The sequence below is a fragment of the Hyposmocoma kahamanoa genome, unplaced genomic scaffold, assembly GCF_003589595.1.
Source record: "Hyposmocoma kahamanoa isolate Upper Pololo Valley unplaced genomic scaffold, ASM358959v1 63, whole genome shotgun sequence".
NCBI classification, from domain to species: domain Eukaryota; kingdom Metazoa; phylum Arthropoda; class Insecta; order Lepidoptera; family Cosmopterigidae; genus Hyposmocoma; species Hyposmocoma kahamanoa.
In genome coordinates this window covers 12,904,989-12,931,262 of record NW_020653851.1, presented here as the reverse complement: position 1 = coordinate 12,931,262, position 26,274 = coordinate 12,904,989, and the positions used below count along the sequence as shown (strand labels likewise).

Sequence of the window (26,274 nt, the reverse complement as noted above, 5' to 3'; positions counted from 1 at the left end):
GACCCAGGGGCCTTCCGCTTATTATTTATAGTTATATATTACTAAAAAGAAAATCAAATTAAGTAAAAAAAATACACAGTCGTGTTGTTGAAAATATTGATGTTATTTAATTTACCTTGCGTAAAGACGACGATGTTTAAATCACGCAGACTCGTCTTTTTTATATATTTTTTATATTTATATACGGTGACCTTAGTAATTGTTATAATCATATATATACATACTCTGTTATATCTACTCTGTTATTGTGTAGTCAGAACTGTTGCTTATTAATCTATGATTTATGTTTTGTCTTGTTGTAACACGCGTCAGTACATGCTTGCAAAACGAGATGAATAGCGTGAAATTTTGTATATTGTTAAATATTATAATGCATAAATTAATCAATAACTACAACATCATTTACCGAATTAATGTGAATAATTGAAAACTTTCAATTTATGTTCACACAATTAGTCAAACAGTGAATTGTAAACAATACACCTATGTAAATTAATTATCAAAGAGGACCGTATCTGCGTCCGTATCTTGAATGTCTGACAACCAACTATATGATGTGCAGCGTCTTCACCGCACATCAGTGGAACAGCGTATGGAACGCCGCATCTAGCACGCTAGTACATAGATATCGTTGGCGAATGTGAAATATTTTTTTCTGGACCTTAAATCGCGTACTCTTGTTATTTTAACTATTATGGATTATAATATTCATACATCACAACACTATTATGGATCATATGGTCTGAAACATAGATTTAGTAATAAATAGTACCTATATGATTATATGTTATTCAAACAACCCTAAGCGAATACGATCTTTTTTTTGTACGCTGCCGTTATTGCCGTAACTGCCGCGGTGGCCGAACGGTTACCATGCCGGACTGCCACGAAAAGGTCCCAGGTTCGATTCGCGGGCCGGCAGAAATATTTGTATGGCCTACATTTATTTCTCTCGTGAGTTTGGGTGTAATTTGTGGTTGTCTATGTGTAAGTCCATGGCACCCGCGACACAGGCTTTCCCTAGTGCGGGGTTATGTTTAGTGTGTGCGTTATTTATTTTTATGTATTTATTTATTTATTTATTGGGATGCCTTTACTTTAGTGATGTTTTTTTTAAACATTTTATTTAATCAGATAGGTCAAACCTCCACTTAATTGTCTAAATTAGTACGTAACTACTTTACCTAGTCACAATGAAATGCGTGAGTGACTTTGAATGAAGCTATTGGTGGATAAATAGGGCATCTGTAGGTAAAGGTGCGGCTAAGAAACGGGTCATAGGCCATTATGCAGGAGCTATTGTAATTGCCAGTCCATTGTTAAAGTTCTGTGGCCATATTACCATGTCACATGGGTTACTGACACATTATATGTCGGAGCTAGAAACAATAGACTACAGGTCCTTTTGAATACAAATTTTTATTGCTTTGATAATTGATTCTCTCAATTTTGAGGAACATATTTATTTTTCCTGTTGTATAACACAGTTATACAAAAGTTTTTGTTTCTTTTTAAAAAATATTTTATTCTTGATAGTGTCCAAACACAACTAAGTCTAAAATTAGCATAGTATTTTCGTTTTATTGTACTCCTGTTAGACAAAGATTTTTTTCAAGTGTCTGGTAAATTCCAAACTTTCTCAGGGACCAAACAATGTCTTCTTTGACGCCAGTTCACTGCACTTGAAAAATAAAAAAAAACACGAACAAAGACGTACTTCAGCTAGGCTTTCTAAGCAATATCTCTTGATCCATTTAACTTAGTGTAGGGTGTTTTATTTATGGTTTTTTACGGCTATAACAGTTACTGTAACTGTCATACATTAAAGGTTTAGTTAATGCCAGTGCGTCGGCTTTTACTTCAGAGCAATATGTATTGACATTAAATTTTATCCATAAGTGCTTCTAAGTTTCGGCTTTTTATGGCCACTGTATTAAACTAGGTTTATGTGATTGTACGTATATTGAAAAATAGGACTATTTATTATAAAATATTTTCAGTTTGCTTTCTCATTTGCGTACAGTAGCGAGTATATGATTTTATTTTATTTTGAATTGCTCTGAACATTAAAGACAGCAATAGAATGTTTGCAAGTATTTTTAAAGCACTTTACATAAGTAAATAAATATAAGACGACATCATATACGTTGGTCTGATCCCAAAGTAAATAACAAAAGCACTTGTGTTATGGAAATCGAAAACAACGACCACACACAACCATATCGGAGATATCGAAAAGTTTTTCTAAATTGACTTGGCCGGGACCCGAGACTACGACATTCGTCAAATACATATCGTAGTCATATTTTAGTAGCCTACTGCTACTAAAATATGCTCCTTGCGAAATACATTGTCCAGGGAAGTACTGACACCTTACCTATTTTTGCCGCCACAGCAACAATGTTAGCATTACTGCGTTCCGGTTTTGAGGGTAAGGGTGCTGGTGAAATTACAGGCACAAGGGACTTGTCAATTTATGTGTCTGTGTGACAGGTGCAGTGGCTCAGATCTTTGTGCCACTCAGATTTAAAACTCTGAGTGGCACTGCAACTGTTATGGACAGACGTGTCGTCGCTTACCAACGGGCGCACGACTTGTTTGTCCCGTCACTTGGTATCATCAATAAAATCGTCAACACATGTAACTAAAATTTTATTATAATGTGGTGTAAAAAGAAAGCAAATCATTATTTATGTTTTGTTTACTTATTTACCAAAACTTGTAAACTATTACAATAGTGGTTCTTAACTAATGCGAAAGTAAAGCATAATAATATCCTATCATATTATGTAAAAACCTTTACGTTTTATAGTAATATTTAACAATTTCAACATAGATAATACTGCTAGAGTTAACAACAACAATAAGGAGAGTGTCTTTATTACCCATAATCTTTATTTCAGTGTCTATAGAATTTAGTTTCAAGTTCTTCAAGACCAACAGAATTCAAATTAAAATAATTTTAATAATATATTAATAATTATATCATAATAACACATAATTATTAATATAGTGTACAAAACCTTGGCAGCTGTGGTAGTTGTTATTTGTGTGTCGAATTATTTGTTTATATTAGTTCTATTGATGGTATCTACTACACAAGGATTTGGAACATGGTCTCACTTGAGCCGTTTGACCATAGTTAATGGAGCTAGAAGTTCCTCTTTGAGTGGGTTCGGGTGGCAGGATAAACGTTCTTTGTGCTTAATTATATGTCTGCAACTACCGATAACATGTTTATATGATCATCGATCCCTTCATTGCGAGTGAACCAAGGGACATCGACTAGTGCCTTCACGATACAATCAGGGATTTGTGCGGTGGACGTTGGATAAGGAGAACCCGGGTTCGATTTCTGGTGGGACCAAATTAAGATTAACTTTTTTAAATTGAATCCAGACTGTGGTCTGGGAAGTGCCCCTAGTGAAAACTAGTACAGTAGCTCTAGTACAGGAAATTCCCTAATTTGATACCAGGTAATTGATGTAGTTGTCAAGGTACACTTAAGCATTAGAATTTAATTTAATTATTAATTTAATAAATACTTCCCTTGCTTCGTTCGAAATAACGTACATAAATAAATAAAATAAATAAAAATAATATAAAAAATAATGTTTCTTTAGGAAATGAAACTATTTTTCCGGATTTAAATCGCGTATATTGGTTTTTTCAAACAAACCGACGTTTCGGGCCCTTTACAGGTCCCGTTGTCACGGTTGACTGTTTGTTGGTTGTGTTTCTTTATTTAGGTACACACCCATTAATAAATTTAACATCACTTATTACATTACATTACATAACAATTAAATTGAATTTTTAACGGACTATTATTATTATTAATGAAGTAAATAATTATGAATTACATTAAATTGAATTTACATTACAAATAATACAAACATATAACACAAATAACGTAAACTATCCTTACTTCTACAGTAGCAAATCATGAATATCAAACATGTTATATAACGTAGTTTTAATATTTCTAATAACTATTGCTATTTTACATGATCATAAATGGTTTTTTTTAGTCATTATTACTAATAACAAAATTATAATTAATGTGTCAGTAGAATAAGTAATAACGCACACACTCAACATTTATTCTAAGCATCGCCTCACAAATCTATCTAAAAACGATTATGGGAAATCTAAGACCCCAAGTTCTCACTAGAAAGGCATTCAGAGCTTCTCTAGGTAAACCCGGTCTCTCTATACAAGGTATAACCACATTGCCTTCCGACTGGAATAAATCAAAGAAACCGACCAAAGTGCGGGTGATGTTTGTTGCAAAAAGCTTTCCAAGGAATTCTTACTATGCGAAGAGTGCAGTCATTAATCGGGTGGCTATTTATGACGTACTGTGCTGTTTCTTTTCGAACGCACATGCCTAATAACATACCAGTATTTTGGTCTTTCCTTTCATTTCGACAGATGATTAAATAAGCTATAGTTTTGATTAAATCACAAATACCTATTGTCTTCCTTTTATTAATACAAAGATCGAACACTAAGATAAATTTCTTCGATCCAGCTGCTATTGAACAGAGCATCGACCTTTGTAATAATAATTAGAACAAAGTAGTGGAGTAATTTTACAAAAAAAAACAATATCGTGATATACAGTAAATTTAATACTTCGTACTTCTTATTTTGAAAATTTTAAGAGTTGCTCTATAATGTTCTTGAACGTGAGATACAGAGCACAATAGTCTTAATGTCTAAGACACTAATGCCATAGTAAACAAGACAAGAGTATGTAAACAAAACATAAAACAGACGGATCACATCTACTTTACGACGACAATACTTAAAAGAACGGATCTTTCCCTTTTTGTGATCAGGTTCGCATAGGGATTATCTGTCACGATTTTATTTATGACACTAATGCATGCCCATAAAATGAAATGAAATATTTATTCAATTTAAGAATCGAGGGGGTGCGTCATTTGATATCCTACACGATAGGAAGTATATAATAAAACGCATTAAAATAAAACGTCAGGACGGTTTTTGAAATTTAAATAAAAACGTTACTATTAAATTCATTTATGTTTTGTTTCAACGACAAATGAAACGCAAAAACTAAAGAGATAAACTGACAATCGAAATTACGTACAATGTTTTACAGCAGTGTAAGGCGACATGGATGATTATAATCGAAATGTGTTGGGGAAAACCATTTGTTTTAATGTCGAGGTTAGTTTGTGGCTAAAGTGTTATACATTTACGAGACCTTTAGATTTCGACACCCTAGATAAGATTCTTCCAAAATGTGAAAAGACTGCTAAAGATGTTTGTATTATATAATTTAAAGACAGTAACAAAGTGTTTGAAGACTACCTAATACAGGTATATAACAGTTAGAAAATGTTTAAAAACTTAGGTTTTATTAACACTGGCTGAATAGGCGTGACTATGAATGACGATGCTGTGACAAAATTACTTTTTTGAAACACAAAAATTTTTGGTGTTTTGACGAATTCGGAATTGTTTTCAAATGTTGAAATGAAAAGATTTCAAATTCAAATGCGTTCCATTAGAAAGTCTGGTGCTTACGTGATTCCCATACATACACATTTTGTTGAAGGTGAAATTTGAGTTCGTCCAGGGAAGTACTGCCATCTTACCTATTTCTGCCGCCAAGCAGTAATGTGAGCATTTCTGCATTCCAGTTTTGAAGGGCAAGGATGCTGATGAAATGACAAGCACATGGGACTTGTGAATGTCTCAAGGTGACGGTCGCAGTGACAGTGTCTCTCAGACCTTTTGTGATTTAAAGCACTCAGTGGCACTGCAACTGTTATGGAGAGGCGTGTCGCTTACCACCAGGCCCACAACTTGTTCCTCCCATCACTTAGTATCATAACAAAAAAATTAAACAATGTAAATTAGAAAATGCGTCTCGTGAATATGTTTTCTGTTTAATAAAGTCATTGTTATGTAATTCAACAAATTTGAAAATTCCTATAGCCGTGTTAATCTCAAGGATTGTTTGCTCTTTGAATTACCTGTACGCAACGTTTTATGTAAACAATTGGTTAGTTTATACAAATTCCTTGTTGTACGGTAGTACTATATTGTCTATACCATTCGTATAAGTATAATCATTTAACCTTGTGCCAGAAATAATTTTTAATGTTACATTAATTATAAAACTATAGCGTTGGCTGTGAGTAAACGTGGTATCAAATCAACGCATCCAGTCTGCACATTTGTAACGTGCAACAGTTGTATCATGTATATTTAACCGTACCGTGAGGTATAACCATGTGCTAGCGTAGTTACAACTGATCGCCGCGCCGCCGCCGTCGCGGTAGCCGTGACAGCGAACTACAACGATGGCGGACATAGCCGGACGCGTTGGGTTGTTAAGCCGTATCTCTGATATCAAGAACTATTTTGTGTCTTGTTTAAGTACTTTTGACTTAGACCATCAGTACTATATATGTGATTGAGTTTTCATAAAATGTACAAACAGTACAAAATTATTATATAAGAGAAAGCAATTGTAGCTTAGTTGAGAGAAAGTTTGCATCTCAAGTAGGAGATTCAGGATTTGATTCCAACAGAGGAATTCCATTTTTGATCGTCTATAGTTTCATTATCATTTGCTTCAAGGGCGAAGGATTGTGATAAAATCTGAATATCGAACGAGGTTATAAAATTCATCGAAAAGGAGTATCCAACCCGCATTGGGCCAGCGTGATGGATGGCACAATTTCTCTGCTTATGGGAAACCAGTGCACAACTGTGGGACAATAATAATGGGCCAGATAACCACACCAAATTACCTGGTTTCAAACTAAGGATTCCCTGTACCAGAGCAATGGGATTCACTCCGTCCGGGGCATTACCCAGAACACCCAGATTAGAACCAATTTAGAATAATGCATATCTCAAATTGGTTCTACCGGGAATCCAACCCGGGGCCTCTTCATCCAGCGCCCACTGTGCAAATCGTTGGGTCACCGAGATCGTCAAAATATGAGTGCAGGTCTATGAGTTGATGATGAGGACTATTAAAAAAATGAGGTAATTACTGCTATAAATAATTTCTGGAAGAAAGTTTCTTCGTTCTAGGTTAACTAACTTTCCTCTTCCGTAAATAGTGTTTGGTTAAACGTGCGCTTAGCACGTCAATAGACAATATTTAATGTTAATTACCTTCCGACAGGGGTGGTTTTTGCGTAAGGTCCATCGCGTGTTAAGTAATTATCAGTTTTAACTAAAATTATTCTGAATTACTGTTTTCTATATTTGTCTAAATAATTTCCGTTTAGTGGCAAGTTTATACTACACGTAAATACTAATGTGATTATTATAAAAATGTTATCCTATAAAAAAATTGCTGGTATTAATTTGGATCCTGTTGTGGTTTTGCACTTGTTATATATTGCTTTGCATTCTGTGTGGTATGAAAATCCAAATTGTAAAAATTCTTATTTTAAATTATTTAAATCTTTCACTTGACAAAGAACTCCCGTGCACAGCCAGTTTGTAAAGGAGTAACGGTTGGCGTCAGCTTGGTGTTAAAATGCATTCATTTCAGGAAGTCCCGTGGTTTCTATACAAAGGTTGAATTCATCATAGGTCTTGATGAAACCTTAAGGAATCGCCTGGAGACTATTACGGCGCCTACGCTGCGTGGGTGGTTCCAGATGACGAAATAAATCAGTCGAACACTGAGATATGACTTGGACCTAGATCGGTATTTATTTGTTTTGCGGGTAGGCTGAAATGTAGGTAGAAATTTTATATTATATTTTAACAATTGTTTGTTCATGCAGCAGGCACTTAGGGCAAACAGGCAGACGACAATACAGAGAACATTTAAATACTATGAACAAACATCTACTCGCAAATCCGAAAAGTGTTGCTTACCAAATCTGGTTGGTTATTTGGTCTATGCTTACGACGAAAGGTTTTATACCGGACTGAAACTCTATTTGTTGGATAATGGGTAGATAATTTCTTACAAAGAGATTGTGTTTCTATTTCTATATTGGGTCCATTGTGATCATTGATTTGGTAGTAATCAAAAGATGATTGAAATTATTCTTTTTTCAAATAGACGTTCTGGTATATGTGGCCATCATTATGAACATTGTTACTATAAGTTAACCTTTTTTACCGATCCTCTATTAGCCATGAGTGTAGTTTCCTAAATGTAGTATGGTAACAGTTATACAAGATTTGCATGCCAATGTTGGTAAGGTATGAGGACCTTCGTGTTATGATCACCGTCATCCCATTATATGTCAAAGGCACGGATCACCTCTAAGGAAAAGGATTATGCCCAAGTCCGCCACGCAGGCCCATGTGTGTTGGCAACTTTTAATAGACGTAGAATTCCTTGTGAAAGAGTTCGTCCAGGGAAGTACTGTTACCTATTTCTGTAATATATATTACGATGTATTCCTTCGCTAGTAGCGAGAGGTACTGCTTTTAAAGATACATACGTACCTAACTTAGAAATTAGAGTCATAGGTATGTACATGCAGAGACAAGGATTCGAACCGTGTAGACTTCCCATTCGAAAAGCAACCGTTTTGTTGTTATATTTGCCATTTTTTATAAATTATACAGACAATAGTTATTTGTTATGAAGGCTGTAAAGTTGTTGTTTTACGCAATTACTTGTACTGAACCCTGAGCAAGCGAAGGAAGCTAAAATTGAACTATGAGCGAAGCGAGTGGTTCAAAAATAGATTCTTGAGGGTAGCGTGCGTTTCAAGACACGAGATGCAAAACAACTTTGCTGCCGAGCGAAACACACAACGTTTGAGCTCACTATAGCGAGGAAAATGGTAGATGAAAGAGAAGCAGTTGAACAAACATCAGTTTTTTTAACAAAAAAAAGTTTACCTTCGGATGCGTTCTGAATATGGATCTCATAAATTTTTATTCTTGCTTGTACTTCTAAATTCGTGTGATTAAGTGATTATTGAAATTATTTTAGTTCTTCGACGAATTAAAATAATTTAATAAACACAATTAGTTATCATTATCTATTGAATGTCAACAGTAATAAGAATAAAATATACCAATGAATTTATATTACATAAATAAGTAATGTACGATATATCGCGTAGTTGGACGTGTCATTATCTTTTTTTTTCATCGAAAGAAAAAGTTAGGTGCACCACAGTCCATCGTCAAGTTAGAATTTCAAAAACTTTTTCCACGCTAACGTGCAAAAAACGCTTTTGCGCGCAGATTTCTAGTGAGAAATATCTTTCTATCGCTATCGCCTTACCGAGCTAGTGAGGTGAAAATAATATTATTAATTCATTCAGTCCTTGTTCGGGAGAGGTAATATTCGATTTGACGTCAATTTCCGATTCAGGCACTTATAGTAAATTGTTTTCAAGCCTTAGGTATCACCTGTACAGGTATTTAACACCCACATACTCCACAATCACTTTCCAATCGAAATCGATTGTGAAGCCTAGACAGCTTTACCGATACTATAGTATAAACGATTATAGCCATCCTGGTAAGTAATTCTCGTTTTCCATACAGAGGGACAATTCCTTAGAAAGTTGCTTGGTTTTGTGATAACTCAGAGATACAATTTGTGGTTACAACGCTATTGAGATTCACAGGAATATTTATTAAAATCGTTCAGGAAACGATGTGCTATTACGTCTTTGTGTTTTTTACTGCTATTTATTGTCTTAGTAATAATCTCAGAATTTAGTAATTTAGTCTTCTCTACCTAATTTCGGTGGCAATTTTTATTATTTAAGTATTCGAGTATATTATTTTGAAATATCGAATAATATTTCAGGTTACTACTCTTGAATATTAAATAATGGTTCATGATAATATTTTAGAATATGTGAATAATAAAAATTTCTACCGAAATTAAGGAGAGAAAACTAACCTGACAATTAGCCAATTAATTATGAAAGTACCATTTCAGTACTGTAATTATTTACTTAGATTTATTAAACTGCCTCCGTAGCCGAACGGTTACCATGCCGGACTGCCACGCAGAGGTCCTAGGTTCGATTCCCTACAATTATTTCTCTCGTGAGTTTGGGTGTAATTTGTTTGCGGTTGTCTATGTGTGTGTCCATGGCACCCGCGACACAGGGTTTCCCTAGTGCGGGGCTGTGTTGAGTGTGTGCGTTATTTATTATTTATTGAAATATTTTTTTATCCTTACCTATTTCAATAATCGATATACAATAGAGAATATCTTGCAGTTGTAGCTGTAAGCACATATTAACGCACTGATACGCATGAGTGCTTATTTCCTAAGAATTTGTATTGTGTGCTATCATAACTTGAGATCCGATTAGATTACGCATTGTACTTTGGAAGAGTTTAGTGGAACGATTTACCAAAAAGACATTGCTTAGGTAGCAACAAACAACTGACGGTCGTTACTTTTTGTTCACTTACGGTAGTGTACGTTTCATTAATAATAATAAGATAAAACTGTAGATGTGTACTATATTTGTACGGCAACGAGAATTTATGAATGAAAACTTTCACAGAAGTATTTAATTAACTATTCCCATCAAAATCTCTATTGTAACTTCACTGCGAAAGAAAACGCATCATTTGTTGCTTACCTACGACGTAAATGATTCGTAAATTCTTGGGAAAAGAATCACAAGTGGCAAGCAGCCGAAAATGTACCTCTTGGCCAATTAGGACGTCAAAGCCGCCGCACGAAAGATACGCTCCATTACTCGTGGCGTCGCACTGCTCGTTGCTGAGAGAGTCGAGAATAATTACCGTAAAAAAATATTGTTTGTACTTTGTTTATATATCAACTATCATTCAATATTATAATCATTATTATATGAACATTCTATGCCTGGACATAAATTTTGTTAAATTATTTTATACAAACAGTAACTATCATTTTTAATGACTGCTTTCGTCACGAAATAACCGCTAATAAGTAGTTTAACTATTTATCTATTCTAAGAATTATATCATTTGCCAAACAAAGTAAGAGCGTGTATTTCCTAGAAGTATTTACAAACGGCTCTTCAAGTATATACTAAGGTTTCAAGTAAGCCGTGCCATTAAGTGGTACCACGCCTTGTTGTGGTTCTTAGGGCCATAAAATAGCCATTTCCTTAGGCAGGATCACTTGTCCCCACAAATGGAGAAAGATGTATTTCGAAACACACCGCCGCTTTGAGCGGTCATAGATTGTTAGGTGTCGTTGTTTATGTAGAAATGAATTTAGTCAAAAACATTGTCAGGTTTACATAGGACGTGTCTTTGCAAAATGTTAGTATTTTCTTGTTGTTTAGCTTTTGTGTGAAAATTTCACTCAAGCGCTGAAAGAGAAAACAGCAATAAACAATTAGTACAGAAACATCAAGTACTTTCTATGTACTGTCTGAACAACAACTTGGCTCGAAAATTTAAAGACTGTACGCTGTGTCGTAGGAATTGACGTACGTGGTAGACTTTCAAAAAACAAAACAAATATACAGTCTACACTGTGCTTTAGGAATATCAGTTTTAAGTTCCAGCCAAATAAAGATATCAACGTATTTAATTCTTCTCGATTCGGATAGTGTGAGTAATCAAATTGTACCTACTCAAATTTCATCATTTTAAATTGTATTCACATTCAGTTGTTGTTTTTGCATTGCACTGCATACGCATTTGCATTTGTCACAGGAGTCGTGCTGTGATTGTTTTATTGCAACGTGATTTGGTTTCACTGATTTGTTAACGTATGATTAATTTATTGATTTAGTATTAATTACTAGAAATTCCATTTGAACATCATTCTCGTCAGATATTTAAATAAATCCATTTATTACCTCCTAGAGCATGCAGTACTGAATACAATTTAAACAAAACTTATTATTTTTGCTACAATATTACAGTTATGCGACCGATCTCAAATTATATGCACCGTGTTCCATGTTTCATATATATTAGAACTGAAAAAATCCAACGGAGTAATCTTTTAAATCACAACATACATAAAAAATCGGTGACGTCCAAGCTGAATTCAATAGATATTCAAATGTGTATGAATTCTGTTGACCCATCTCATAGTCGAATCCAAGGTTCCTGCATGTTACTGTGGGCGCTATGTATTAAGTTTGCACGATGTTTGTGTTTCGCTTTCGTGACTGCTTTTGTTCTATAATAAAACTTGAGTTTTTGTCTTCCACGCCCGCATGCGACGCACGCGAAACGGATGGGTGGCAAACAAACGAATTTATTCAGTCCTAAAACGAAAAGAGACACTGCAGAGTGAATGCATTAACATTAAGTAATTTGCTTGTACTTGAATTGTGTCCACAGCAATATGGTTTTCATTAATCAGGTGAATAAAAAAATTTACACTTAAAAAGAAGTAACACAAATGTGTGATACTTCTGCTTTGAGATAAAATAATCAGGATTCAAGTACCTACAGGCATATTAATGCGAAAGTATCCGTAAAGCAGTCACGTACGCATGAATAAACAGTGAAGTCGCCCTTATTTGCGCGTACACGGTTTCAAGATAGTGATGTTTGTTCTTTGCACTCTGTATGTGCTCATAAGTAACCAGATAATATCAGATACGGAGTGTCCACTAGAGAAATTCTTACCTGAGCCCGTCCCGACGACGCCCGTCTGACAAAAAACGTTTCCTTTACATTCTATTTACAAGACCTCCGACACCGAGAGCCCTTTTGTACCTTCCCCTTGGCTATGGCCTTTCGAACGACCCTTTTTTTCTCCGCGTGTTTCTTCACAATTTAACTTTGCAACTCCATAGTTTATAAGAGTTAAATCGGTTCGACATCATGAATCTTTATATAATTTGATAAACCACATGAAAACCCAAATGTCGCCTTGGTATGAAATGAGTTTATGACATATACTTTACCTATATAGTAATTCTAAACTGATGTCTCGCTAAACAATGATAAGTCTTTCGTGTCAAGCTGATTTGCATGTATGATGTCATTTTACTACATTTGTACAATACAATTGTATTTTGTGACTCGTCGTATTCTTTGAAATATCTTTCGAGCATTTTATGGACTACAGCCAGCATCTGTGGGTGCCGGTGTAATTGACTCCGTGAAAGTGTTACCAAATAAATGAATCAACACGCCTACCAGGACTAAAAAACTCTTGACTCAGGTGATATAAGCGTTTGTATAAAACTATGTATCACAACAGTCGTCTGCTCTTATTGGACACATCCTGATTTTATAACAAGATAAAATTACACAAGGATAATTGTTTAAGGATTAGCTTGAGTATTAGTGGCGAGGTCGGCAATGATTAGTGCCAGCGTATACAGTCTGACGACGGAGAACAATAATTTGAAATGCATAAGTTGAAAGAGCAGGGCTATTGGAATCGTACCTTGGCCGTTGGTCAGAATCTCGAATAGTATGTCAACAAGGCAATCGCGTCACTTCAATAACTGTGTTTCAACAAACATTGCTATCAGCTCGTTGTATTTTTTATTATTATATTTCACTCATACTTATAGAACATTGCCACTAAAACCTTAAAAAAAGATTTTAGTCCATTAGTTGGAAAGAATTTTCAATTTGTACCCAAAAGGATTTGACTTCACTTTGATTACAATAGATAAACATTATAGGATTAAAGATGGAATGTTGTGCCTATTAATAGCCATTAGGGGAGGACAGGTTTCACGGAGGTTAAAACCAAACGCACCGTTTATTTGGGCATCACGGACGCTGACAATCCTTAAAATACTTACCCAAATTTAGAGCATCGAGAACTTGACACTTTAACGTGATCACTTCAGAAAGAAAAAGATAAATGAATCTTTCTTTGGAAATGAAGCGTTTCGCACTAACACAGATGATGTTACTTAGTAAAGTTCCCACGATAGCCCGCAGACAAGTTGCGTTGTAAACTAATGAGTGTAAGCCAGATGAAATTACACATACTTGCTCACAATTTACGCACTAACGCATAATTGCACACAACCGCAAATGTTTTTTTTTTTATTTGGCACGACTATTCCATGTTCAAAATAGGTCGGCTATTATTATAACATGTTTTTTGTTCATCTCGTTGACTTGCGTTAACTCAACATGTCTTATACAATTAGCGTTACGGCAACTCCCATTTAGCCACACCGACTCTGTAGCTATAAAAAAAGTCGACTGCATTCTTACTTTTTTCGTACCATCGCATAAGCAAACCTCAATAAATCTTAATTACCTCTTACGGACCTGTTTATCTGTTTAGCTTTAACAAAAGCAGCATGCAATATATGTAGTAACTGTTATGTTATGTGTTAATATTACCTTGCTGATGTCTTGAATAAGTATCATTTAGGATATGAAAAATATAATTTTGCCATACTTACAGTTTTGCTTAGTGGTAAATTACATTTTCAGAATTAAAGTACCTAAACGAAATTATTTGTATGTGTAGTCATCACGTGAGAAACTTGCATGAAAAGGTGAGAAGTAAATAAGGAACTCCAGAAAAAAATATTCAAAGAGAAATTTTTGTCCACAAAAAACTGAATGCATGACTTAATATGAGATTTAATAGATTCTTTGTATACCTGCGAAGATTGTAGGGAAAACATGCAAACAAATTTTAAAAGTAATGGCCGAAAATGGAATGTAGGTAAATACATAATAGCTATTTAATATAAGTAACTATATTTGGATAATTACTAGTCGATTTTCATGAAAATGCAGTGTATGTTTTTTTGACGCCATGCTATCTAACTAGAGGAAGATGAATTACGAAAACGGAACTTCGTATTTGCTTAATTACGTTTAAAATTTTTGTCATAACTGAGATGTATTGAAACAAATATAATCTTGTTCATTTAATGGTCTTCGCCGTGTTTAGTTTTTGCAAGAGCTCCTTAATTTCACGCGATGCCATTTGTCTTTGTTAATGAGTAGTAAAATCTGACGTTCAATTAATGATCTGAGAATTAATTTGCTTCCGATTGACATCGGCATGATCTGTAACAGACGGTGTTGCAAAATTCCACCCACAGTTAATTATTTGTTAATCTACCAGTAGGTACTTTCACTCAGCTGTGTCTACTCGCTGACCATACGATCATACTGTCTGTCATTGTCAGTTTATGCAAAGTAGGAGTCATAACCTCTTTATGACATTTATATCAGTACACCCCTAAAGCAATCTTTAAAACCTCAAAGTCATTTTATTGAGATGTCTTGTTTTGTATGCTGATCATGTAGATTTATGGTAAGTCTCCATCCTTTTACGTCTTTGTAAAAGTATTACATCACGCATGTTTATCTCTGCGATCAGTAAACCCTTCTTTTGCATAATGTACACGACCTCCTTGGCCAGGACGAGCTGAGTAATCTTCGACGTCTTTTAGCTTTGAAGAAATGTTTTATTTACTTATCTCGTATGCTTCTTGTACCTCATTAAACTTTTTGTATTTGTGTCTTATGTCTATTTTGCAGCCTTGTCGTAAAGTGGATACGAAATTACGGTAGTCACGAACAGATGGTGTTGCCATCTAACCAATTTTATCTTTTTTATCCACTTGTGATGTAATAATCATCAAGAATGTACAAGGTTTTTCGGAGATTTATGTTCCACTGTGCTGATACCTCAAAAGTATAGAGTAACAACTATTTACATTTTTTGTTTTGTGTTTTCTATGAGTTCCGTTTGAACATTAATTTTAAATTGATATTGAAGGCAATACCGCTATTGAAGGATATTTTTAGATGAAGTATAAAAAGATTTTTTTATGCCAAGATTACATTGTGAAGTTTTTAAAATACCAAATATTTTTTTTATTCTTGGCGAAATCTACTAATCCGGTACGGCCAAAGAAAATGCACAGAGGCACAGATGGTCCAATTTCATTAAATTTTGCCTTAGACAATAAGTTGTTTAATGTTTAATTAATATATTATACCTACTAGGTCGCAGTAGCCTTTTTTAAACTACTTGAAGATAAAGATAAATTTATCTTCATTATAATGTAATCTAATACAAGGAAATGTAAAGGAAGCTATTATAATATTAAAATTACATTACATTACAGTTAGCCTGATGTATCCCACTGCTGGACAAAGGCCTCCTCCTGATCCCTCCACGCATCCCGATCTTGAGCTAAATAAAATATGAAATATGCAGTAAAAAAAAGGAACCTTAATTATTGCACAATCGTCATAACTCACAAATATACAATTACATCTTAGGAGTCTAATAGTGCTGTTGCGATACGTTTAAACGTCTGCGCCTTTTCAATAATGTGCGAAATTTGACATAAATTTCTACTGGCATTCGACTCATTTGTGGCTCCCTTAGATACGATATCCTGAAACGTCCCGAGTAAATTTCTATTGCCGGTAGATAAGCAAAATCCCAATTTGGCAATGCCATGCTGCAGCAAACCATTTTCGGTTTACATCCCGTACGGTATTTGCAGCGGTTTTGTTACCGTTACTTTAACCGCGGGTGCAAGCAGTTATATAAAAACTAGTTTTTTTGATATGCCAAATTTTATTGTACCTGTTATTGTTACGCGCATTGCGCATTTAGGCTACAGTTACATTCGTTTCAAATAAACTCTAGTGTAACCGAAGCACATCCATAAAAACGACAAAGGACTGAGCTTTATAGGAATGCTCTCATTAGTAAGGATAAGAATAATACTAATGTAGTTAAGAGATAAAAATAATATCTCACACACTAATAACGCCCACAGTCATAGCCCAGCACTAGGAAAACCCTGTATCTCGGGTGCCATGAACACACACACAGACAACCACAAATTACACCCAAACTCACGAGAGAAATAAATGTAGGCCATACATATATTTGACGAGGTCCGAATCGAACCCGCGACCTCATCGTGGCGGACCAGCATGTCAACAGTTCGGCCACAGAAGCAGTTTTGTTGTATATAATATAATAATTATAATTATTATTTATAATATGTATGCTAATCAATTTTTTCAGTGGTACAATGCGTTATTGAGCTTTCAGCGACGTTTTGGATGATTTCTATTTTCGTCGTTATTTTATATGTAAGTGCTGAATGGTTGTATGTACAACGAGTAAAATGTGTGAAACGGGGCGTTATCAGTTTGCTTAGACAGGTGAAGTCAGCACTCCTAATAGGTTGTGACTAACTAAATATAATGTAACCACAGCTTAGTCAACAATCTGATCCGATAGACAGTGAACTTCTTAGCCTTGAACCGCTTGCGTAAAAAGACTTGACATGCTGAAATAAAATAAAGTGACATGGCTTCAATTAGTATTCCACATTGTGTACAAAATTCGGGATGTGAATTAATTTTTAGAACTTATTGTGTCAAATAATTTCTCAACAATGATAACGGTTGTATCATGTAGTACATCCTTGAAAAACATTTCGCGATAACGACATCGATTAGTTGATTGAACGGCTACACATTAATTTGTGGCTATATCAAAATGTTCATCAATCCGCAAGTGTCACATCCGCTTATAGTCAGACTTATAACTTCGGTATAACGGCTAATATAACGTGTTATATGTCTACGATGTTTACGTCATATAAAAATTCACGAGAACCGGTCTTGTGCATATTAATGTCAATCTGAGAAATACAGAAAAACCGAAATGACATTGAAGCTATATCAATATATGATCTTAAAGAGTCTTGACCTGATTTACATGATAACGTGAATTACTAGCGTAAGACGAGTGATAAACATGATATATATGTTATTACCTATGCATATCCAAATATCCATCCAAGTCCGGTAACCTACTAAATATGGACATTACACCAGGACCTTTAATCATCTCAGTTGTCTGTCGATAGGTTGTCACTGGGATTTTGTACAGTTGGTATTCTACTAAAACTTAAGAATAATGGCTTGTCTGTGACTAGCCTTCGATCTATTATTCTATTAAATACTACGTAATCTACTTTACAAGAAAAATTACAATAATTTGAAGACTAAACTGCTGCTTAAACGAAATAAAAATTAAGATATGCACAGCTGTTTCCATGGTAGTTATTGTAAGGCAACATCGATTGTTAATTATTGAATATCATCAGTCATCACTACCATTCCACTGATTGCAAGTAGATTTTAGCAGAATGACAACAATATTATCATAATTGCAATATCACCTCGGTGGAGTCTCCATAAGATTACAATGACTAAGAAAATTATCACAATTGGGGTTCTGTTCGCATCTACATAAATGTATACAGATAAACATTACGGATTCATTAAATTACTATCGAACATACCACTTCCTGTACAAACTAAAATGTTACCAGCATTCCTAATACTACTTCGCGTCGTATTACAGCCGCTGTTTATTGTCTGATTATACGGGAGCGTGAAAGTTAATGTCCTATTTATCAATTTGCTACACTTATGCTATCTTATTACAAACAAGAGCTATTTATCTTAGAGGAAGCGGAGGCACTTTTATGTAAGAGACACAATGAGGGTCGTTATATTCTTCTATGAAATAGAACTACAATTTACAACAATGGGCCTAAGTGAAGTCCCTGTGGCACTCCGCCGGCGGATGGCCATAACATGCAGGCAATAAAGTCTGTGCAATCTTTACACGATAACCTGTGCCCTGATGTTGAGGACAAAATAGCACTCTACGATTACGCATATATTTTATTAGTCCTGTGATAATTGCGATTGTCTGATCTGATCGAGGTTTTTGATCTATTCAAATGATAATAAATTGTCTTAATTGCTTTATTATTGACTGATTTATAAAGAAAATATGTAAAAACAGGCTACTGAAAAATGTAAGCCCACATCATAGTTTTTGTTGACAATAGTGTTAAATCGATATTTTTTTAAGTACGCCCATTACGTCTTCAATTTTTTTCTATGGTATTGATCTTATCTGTCACTACAGAAACTTAGGACGTATGTATGTTTTCAATACATTCCCTCACCCCCGTCGTCCTCAAACCTAACACGTGGCCATAGACGAACAACGTACCTAATGCATTGTGACATTTATTGAGGTTAACTCCATATTCCTGATTACTTCTGATTGATTCAATTACTTCTGCAATTCTGTAATTTTTTTCATGTTGATGTTGTAATCAAATTTGAATCATTCAAACGCGACTCTACAACGGAGACCGTTACCTAAAAATAGGAAAACAACATTTTTTTGGGATCGCCTGATATTTTACCTGCACTTAATAATAGCTGGTTGCATTATAACAGCTGTTCACAAGGGACTGGATTGTTGAAATTTTAATCGCGTAATGTGTGTCGAGATTCAATGAATTTCAATTTTGAATCACGGTTATTATTGGAATAGTTTGCAGCTGCGTAATAGAGTGATTTCTATAATTTTTTGCACATTTAGCTTAGCTCACGAGTGTTCAAACTGTTTATTTTTTTGTTTCAGAAGTGCAAGAGCTGGGATGTCTCACTTGTTACCGTCTGAACTCCTAAAGTAAGCAAACATTTTAGTTAATAGCTTGTGAAGATAATATTCGTTTTATAAACCATATTTTTGCTGCACTTATCAAAGCAAATTAACATATTATATACCTTGTAATATTAAGTTTATTGGATATCACGATGTTTTACTACTGATATTAAATTTTTTTGAAATTGCTCCGCTAGTGAAAACCGCTTTCGATCCAGTTGGATTAGAACCAGCGCCTTCGGCATACCGTGGCTGACAGTCTCCCAACTTATTTACAGAACGAACCGGTAGGCCTTACGAAATTTTTTTATGTGTTAACACTGCTGTCGTTAAAAACCAAAAACAAACAAACCAAAAATCTTTGATTTTGATATTTCACGACTTTTTAGCCGTAGTGGCGTCTGTGAAATCTATGAATATTACACACTTATTAAAAATTATAAGTTCAAAATGAATCGTCTTAGTAACTTGGTTACAAGGTTAGTTAGCAGGGAAGCTGCTTGCATTTCTGAATTCAATTAACTACATTTAACACAGGGGAAGGATTGATCACTATCATATCTTTTAAACTGTGCAGGGTCATATTGTTACTCCTTGTAAAACTTTAAAGTAATCGACCGAATAAGTGAACCAAGTTGGTAATATTTAGCCCAAATGGTAGCACTGCCAGAATTGTTATCTATCAAAGTTCTTATCTGGCTCTGGCTGGTTTATATTGTGGTCGCTGGATGCAGGGTGTGGCGGGTTCGATTCTTGGTCTAAACTGGTTCTGGACTGGGTGTTCTGAGAAGTGTCGTAGAGTGAATTCCGGTGCTGTGATACTCATAGTACAGGGAATTCCCTAGTTTGAGACCAAACAATTTGTGGATTATAAATTGTTAACGTATTTTTTTTTTGTTTCATTTCTTGAATAAATACATTAAAGCTTTAAATTGGGATAAAATCGTCGTTCTGTTCTTAAATAGGTAACATTTTTTTATTACGTTATTAACACACTTCCGTGGTTATTAGATATTATCTGTGTTAAATTAAGTAACATTAATTTTGACATCAATCAATATGTGTGCCACGGTTATCAAAATAATTTATTATTGGTACAAATGTCAATTTGTCATCAACTAATAAACGAACCTACGTTGGTATTGTGTTCGTTACCCGCTCTGGATCCACATTCAATATGTCATCGACATTAAAATGAATAGGGCATTTGCTTTGTTTTGAGACTTGAAGTCCGGCAGCTCTTACGTCACACATACGTGCGTTTGGACGTATTGTTACAATGGAGTCCAAAGTTCTCCATTGTCTGCGTCAATATCAAATTCTAAAGTACACCCAAGTAGTAAATTTTGTACTTAATTGTTAGGAAATGATGACAATGTAATTGCATCAAAGGATGAATCCATTTTCTTTCCTAAATATCCATTCTCTTTCAAAAATAATCAAATAAACGAAACGCTTTTCGTACACATGTTCCACTCGCTATCGCCGTTGAGCAACGACTAGGGTAATTGTTTTTAATTAAAATTGTACCACAATATCGATCTTCAATTGCAGGCAATTAAGGTGGATTGATAGCAGTTTCCTTTGTAACTGCCTAGTTTAATAAAATACCTTTTGCTGTTGTTTCATTCTTATATTAACAAGTTACAGTGTAATCTTGACATTTAAATTTTGTGGATAGACAAGTTGAATAATTGCTACATAACATTAAAATGAGCTTAGCATGGCAGTGTCAAATAAAATTAGTGTCTTATTTCAGACTGATACGTTGCATGTAAGTTCGTACTTACAGAATATCAAGTAGCAAGTAATTCGATATTTTACATACGTAACAATGGTGACACTTTCAAGGTTATCCGTTTCGTACATCTTTAAATGTTAAATAAATAAATTTTGCACGAGAACACGGCAATGATAATTTTCTTTTTATTGAAAAAAAAAATGACCTCAAAATTTGCTTATCGGCTTTTTTATTGGAATTACACCTAATTGCCAAGTTTTATTGCAATCGGTTAAAGGAAAGTGCGCGAAACCGGATTCATCCCTTTATAGGTACACTATTTTCTCAAAATTTAAATGGGACCAATACTGAGTTACTGTCTTTCCAACAAAAAAGAATTGACAAAGTAGGTTCCCAAATGCCGGAGTCATCGCGTAACATACACACAAAAAAAAACCAAAAAGCTACTATTGTCGAATTGAAGTCGGTAAAAAACTAATTATGTAACTTTAGTCAATAACCTAATTGACACTGCAGATACCTTATGTTCAGTGGTTATCGCTTCCTTGAAAGCTATCAAGCATAATAAATTACTCCGAAATGTGCTATTTTTTTCCTCATTCACCATTAGTACTTGCAAATAAATATTAATTACCAGAAAACTCAGCTAACTCGTCTAGGGATCTTATTAACCAAACTCGACCCAAATAATGCCTCGATAATTCGATTCCTCTGTTATGATTCATTTGTACCGCTTATTCTGAAGGACAATGCCATTATGCAATTATAATTGGGCTAATGCGATGGTAATTATCTTAAGTATTAAAATACATGCGTTATTTTCATGCTTAATCATTTCTTTGGTGTTCCCAAGTACAAATAGTTTTCAGGTGTGGCAATAACGTAATTGTTTGTGGTATAACTTTTAGTTTGATTTGTGATTTGGATGAAGGTGTTATTTCATGTAGCTTGACTTCAAATTTATATATTGCTAAGAGCAATAGTCATTTGCCTATATTTGAGATAGCTTGGTATCTTGTGCAAATTTCTCAAGCAGGACATTCACAATACGATGACATCATGGAGATTACCAATATCTTATCTAACAGATACGAGAGTTCTAATAAATTCCAATAGCTGCTATGCTGAAAAAAAAAACGGCAAATATGCTATGAGTGTAGCATTACATCATTGTACATTTAGTTAAGAACACAAACAGCAAAAACGTCATCAAAATTGTGATCCACATAAACTTTGGTTTTATTCGCAGTTTCATTTTAGCTATGAATTAACGAGAATCTTTTATATATTTTATACTTAAATTGGGTGCTTAAGTAGAGTCAAGAAATAAATAAAACAAGTGACTTATTAAAGCGACCGTTGTTATACGCATTTTTCTTTTTATTGCGGTGTGAGGAAACTTTGCCTTTAATTTCACATATGTATAAATTGTAGGTATATAAATTCATCATCAGCTTACACGCATCCACTGCTGGACATAAGCCTAAGAGCACGCCAACTTTCCCGGTCTTGTGCTGCCCGCATTCAGCTACAGCCGGCCAACTTGCTCAGGTCGTCTGTACATCTTGCCTCAGGGCGTCCCACACTTGACGTGGTGGCCATTCCAGAACAAGTCTGCTTCATTGGCGATCAAACCTCCTGCAGACATGCCCGGCCTACTGCCTCTTCAGCTTACTGGTTTTGCGAGCTATGTCGGTCACTTTAGTTCTCTGACGAATGACCTCGTTAGGGATTCGGTCCATCAGAGAAACCCCAAGCGTAGCTCGCTCCATCGCACGCTGAGCGACCTTAATGTCCACGTCTCAGCTGCGTAGGACATAACTAGTAGAACGCCTGGTTACTTGCCTTAGTTTTTAGACTTTGTGGGATTGACGACCTGAAGATGTGGCTAAGCTTCCCAAATGTCGCTCAGCCCAAACGAATTCACCTGTCGGCTTCCTTCTCGAAGTTGTGCTTGCCAAGCTGGATATTTTGGCCAAGGTAGACGTCAAAGTCAAAGATTATTTATTCCATAGGTAAAATAAATTTACACTTGAAAACGTCACATTTAAGCCACTGCTCGTTCACTACGCTGACCTCCCTGAGAAGAACGAGCAAGAAACTCTAGGGATTTTTTTTTAAATAAACTTAAATGCTATGGAATACACTTTGAATCAAATTTGAGTGGATTCTGGAGCCATGTCGTCTTTCCATACATCTTTATCTAACACGTAGTCTTCAATTTTGTAATATGATTTTTCGATCAAAATATTTATAATGTAGTTTTTAAACTTAGGAAATGATAAACTTAATATATACTCCGGAATCTTATTGTAAAAACGTATACAGTTTCCCATAAAAGAGTTGTTTACCTTGGTTAAACGAAATCGTGGTACCATGAGTTTGGACTTAGCTCTAAGGTTAATATTATGGTAATTGTCCACAACCTCAAGAGTAGCCCCACTTACGGTTACGGGTCCCGGGGTCACATGTGCGTTGAACTTAACTTTAGTTTTGTCCAGATTCATTCTGAGACCTACTCACATATAAATTAGGTGTATAAATTAGGTATCTACAATTTTGTTCTACGTACAATTTCCCAACGAAGATTTTTAAATAAGTTTATAAAGTTTCTGGTTTTGGATGATGATTATCAATTTAAACGCTCTTTACGGTTCAGGAGTATATCGAATATAATCAATATATGTGCTATGTGCAAGATAATAACTTGTTTTTAATTTGTGACTAAAATATTATAAATAATATGAGTATTAATCCTTATCAACAGTTGTCAACATCGTGACAATTTAAGGTCGCAACCGAGGCGTGTGGTAACTGATGAGCAGATGACTTATATAGTTCATCATTAATTGTTTTAATAAAATACCTCACACGTAGGTAAGGGGGAAAGTATGAATAATTGGGTGTTATTATTTTCTATATTCAATATTATGGATTATAAACAAAACAACACACAATCAACCGTTAGGTTAGCTAGTGTTAAAAAGTTTGTGTATGAAAATAGCTGGTGTTACATGTAGTTGTTTTGGGTTTTCTTTTGAAACATACAATAAAAACTTGTTTTAGGCAGTTGTGAAAAGTTATATATAGAGATATATACTTTTTGAAAGCATTAATTTACATAATAAGCAGCAACTTGGCAATAATGATAACTTTTTTATAAAAAAAAACAGACCTTAAAAATTTGTAGAGTCACATCTTCTATTTGCTAAGTTTTATTGAAATCGGTTACCGAAATCCAATGAACCGAGTTCATCCCCTAATTTACCACTCTTACTGGTGGAATATTTTCTTTAAATTTGAACAGTACTACTAGTGAGGTATCCCCTTTCCAACAAAAGGAGAATCATCGACATCGATTCACAAATGACGGAGTAATCGTGTAACATACACACAAAAGAAAAAAGTCGAACTGAGAACCTGCTCATTTTTTTTGCACCTTTATATACCAAGATCATGATGATAAAGATGAATTAACTCCTAACGTCTGAGTAGAATTGGTTTTGTAATTTTTTTCGAATATAGATCTAAACGTAGGTTACGTTGCTGACGGCATAGCCTAACTTTTTTGAATTTGATGATATCGTATCTGGTCTACTGTTATCCGATAGAATTGAGGTGAAACAGTTTCATAAAGAACAATTTAAGTCAAGAAAAAACAAATACGATACCAATATGAGAAAAAGCCAAAGAATGTTCAACAATATTCTAGATGTTGTATAAACATTTATGAATTGAATGATAATATTTGTAATACAGTTGTGATGACAATATGACAATAACTTCGACACTCCCAGATTGATGGATTGTTTCATTTTGCCAAGATAAGATGGATAAGATTCCATCTATACAGAGGAGTAGCAGAAGAGCTCCTTGTAAAAGAGTTCAACCAGACAAGTACTGCTACCTGATCTATTTCGGTAAAGGTAAAAGTTTTGAAGGGTAAGTGTGCTGGTGAAATTACAAGCTCATGGGACTTGTCAACTTATATCTCAGGGTGACGGGTGTAACGTGGCAATGCCTCTCAGATCTTTACGATTTAAAGTTCTGAGCAGCACTGTACCTGCTATGGACAGGAGTATGTAGCTTACCACCAGGCCCATGACTTGTTCGTCCCGTCTGTTACTATCTAAATAAACAAAATCTGCCTGTTTGTTTATCTATTTATATGACACAGCTCTTTTACTCGCTCACCTATGCACGCACTTACGAAATTTAATGTGAAGACATACTGCTACGAAAAATTTAGACAACCTCGGTAGCTCAATGGTGTGTGAACCTTGGACCCAGGTTCGATTTTCTTTAGAACCAATTTGAGAAATAAGCTTTTCTAAATTGGTTCTGATCTGAATGTTCTCTGTAGTGCCCGGAGTGAATTTCGTTACTCTGGTATAATCTCAGTACGTACTAAAAAAAGCGATCTCAAAAGTCATTCATCCCCTAGTTTGCCATCCTTAGAGGTGAAACATTTTTTTCAAATTTTAATGGAACCACTTCTGAGGTACCCTCTTTCCTACAAAAAAAAAGATCTTCAAAATTACAAATCTCGTTTAATAGGTAGAATGGCTTATCTCCATGAAGTACTACGATATATAGGGGAAATCGTCATCTCGTATTCATGTCACATCATGTGTGCCAATAGAACACTTGGAACAAACGCAAAGCTAACCTAGTTCCGAACCAAATCTCTATAGAATATTGCGTTTTAATTTTTAACCAACTTCAAAAAAAGGAAGTCGTTCTCAAATGGACTGTATTGTTTTTTATGTATGTTACACGATAACTCATTTGTGAACCGATTTTGATGATTCTTTATTGTTTTAAAAAGGGTACCTCAGTATTGTTCCCATTTAAACAAAAAAAATAATTCTACCTCTAAGGGTGGCAATTTTTTTTATGACACCAAAAGACTGGACGAACAAGTCGTGCACCTGGTGGAAAGCGACTCGCCTGTCCATAGCAGTTGCAGTGACACTCAGAGCTTTAAATAGAAAAGATCCGAGGGGCAAGGAGTTATCGCGTAACATAACATAAATATATACATACAGTCAAATTGAGAACTTCCTCCTTTTTTGAAGTCAGTTAATTATTCTTGTTACTTCAAATTACAATGGCACTGCAA

The 26,274-nt window shown here is 34.8% G+C and overlaps 1 protein-coding gene across 1 annotated transcript in view; it reads left to right on the top strand.

Annotated features, from left to right (window-relative positions):
* LOC113230314 (protein windpipe) overlaps positions 1–26,274 on the top strand; it is a 53,124-nt gene that overhangs the window by 9,561 nt on the left and 17,289 nt on the right. The window contains exon 2 of the mRNA XM_026464190.1: positions 19,388–19,435. The gene's annotated coding sequence lies outside the window, so the exon portion shown is untranslated. The remainder of the gene's footprint in view (positions 1–19,387; positions 19,436–26,274) is intronic.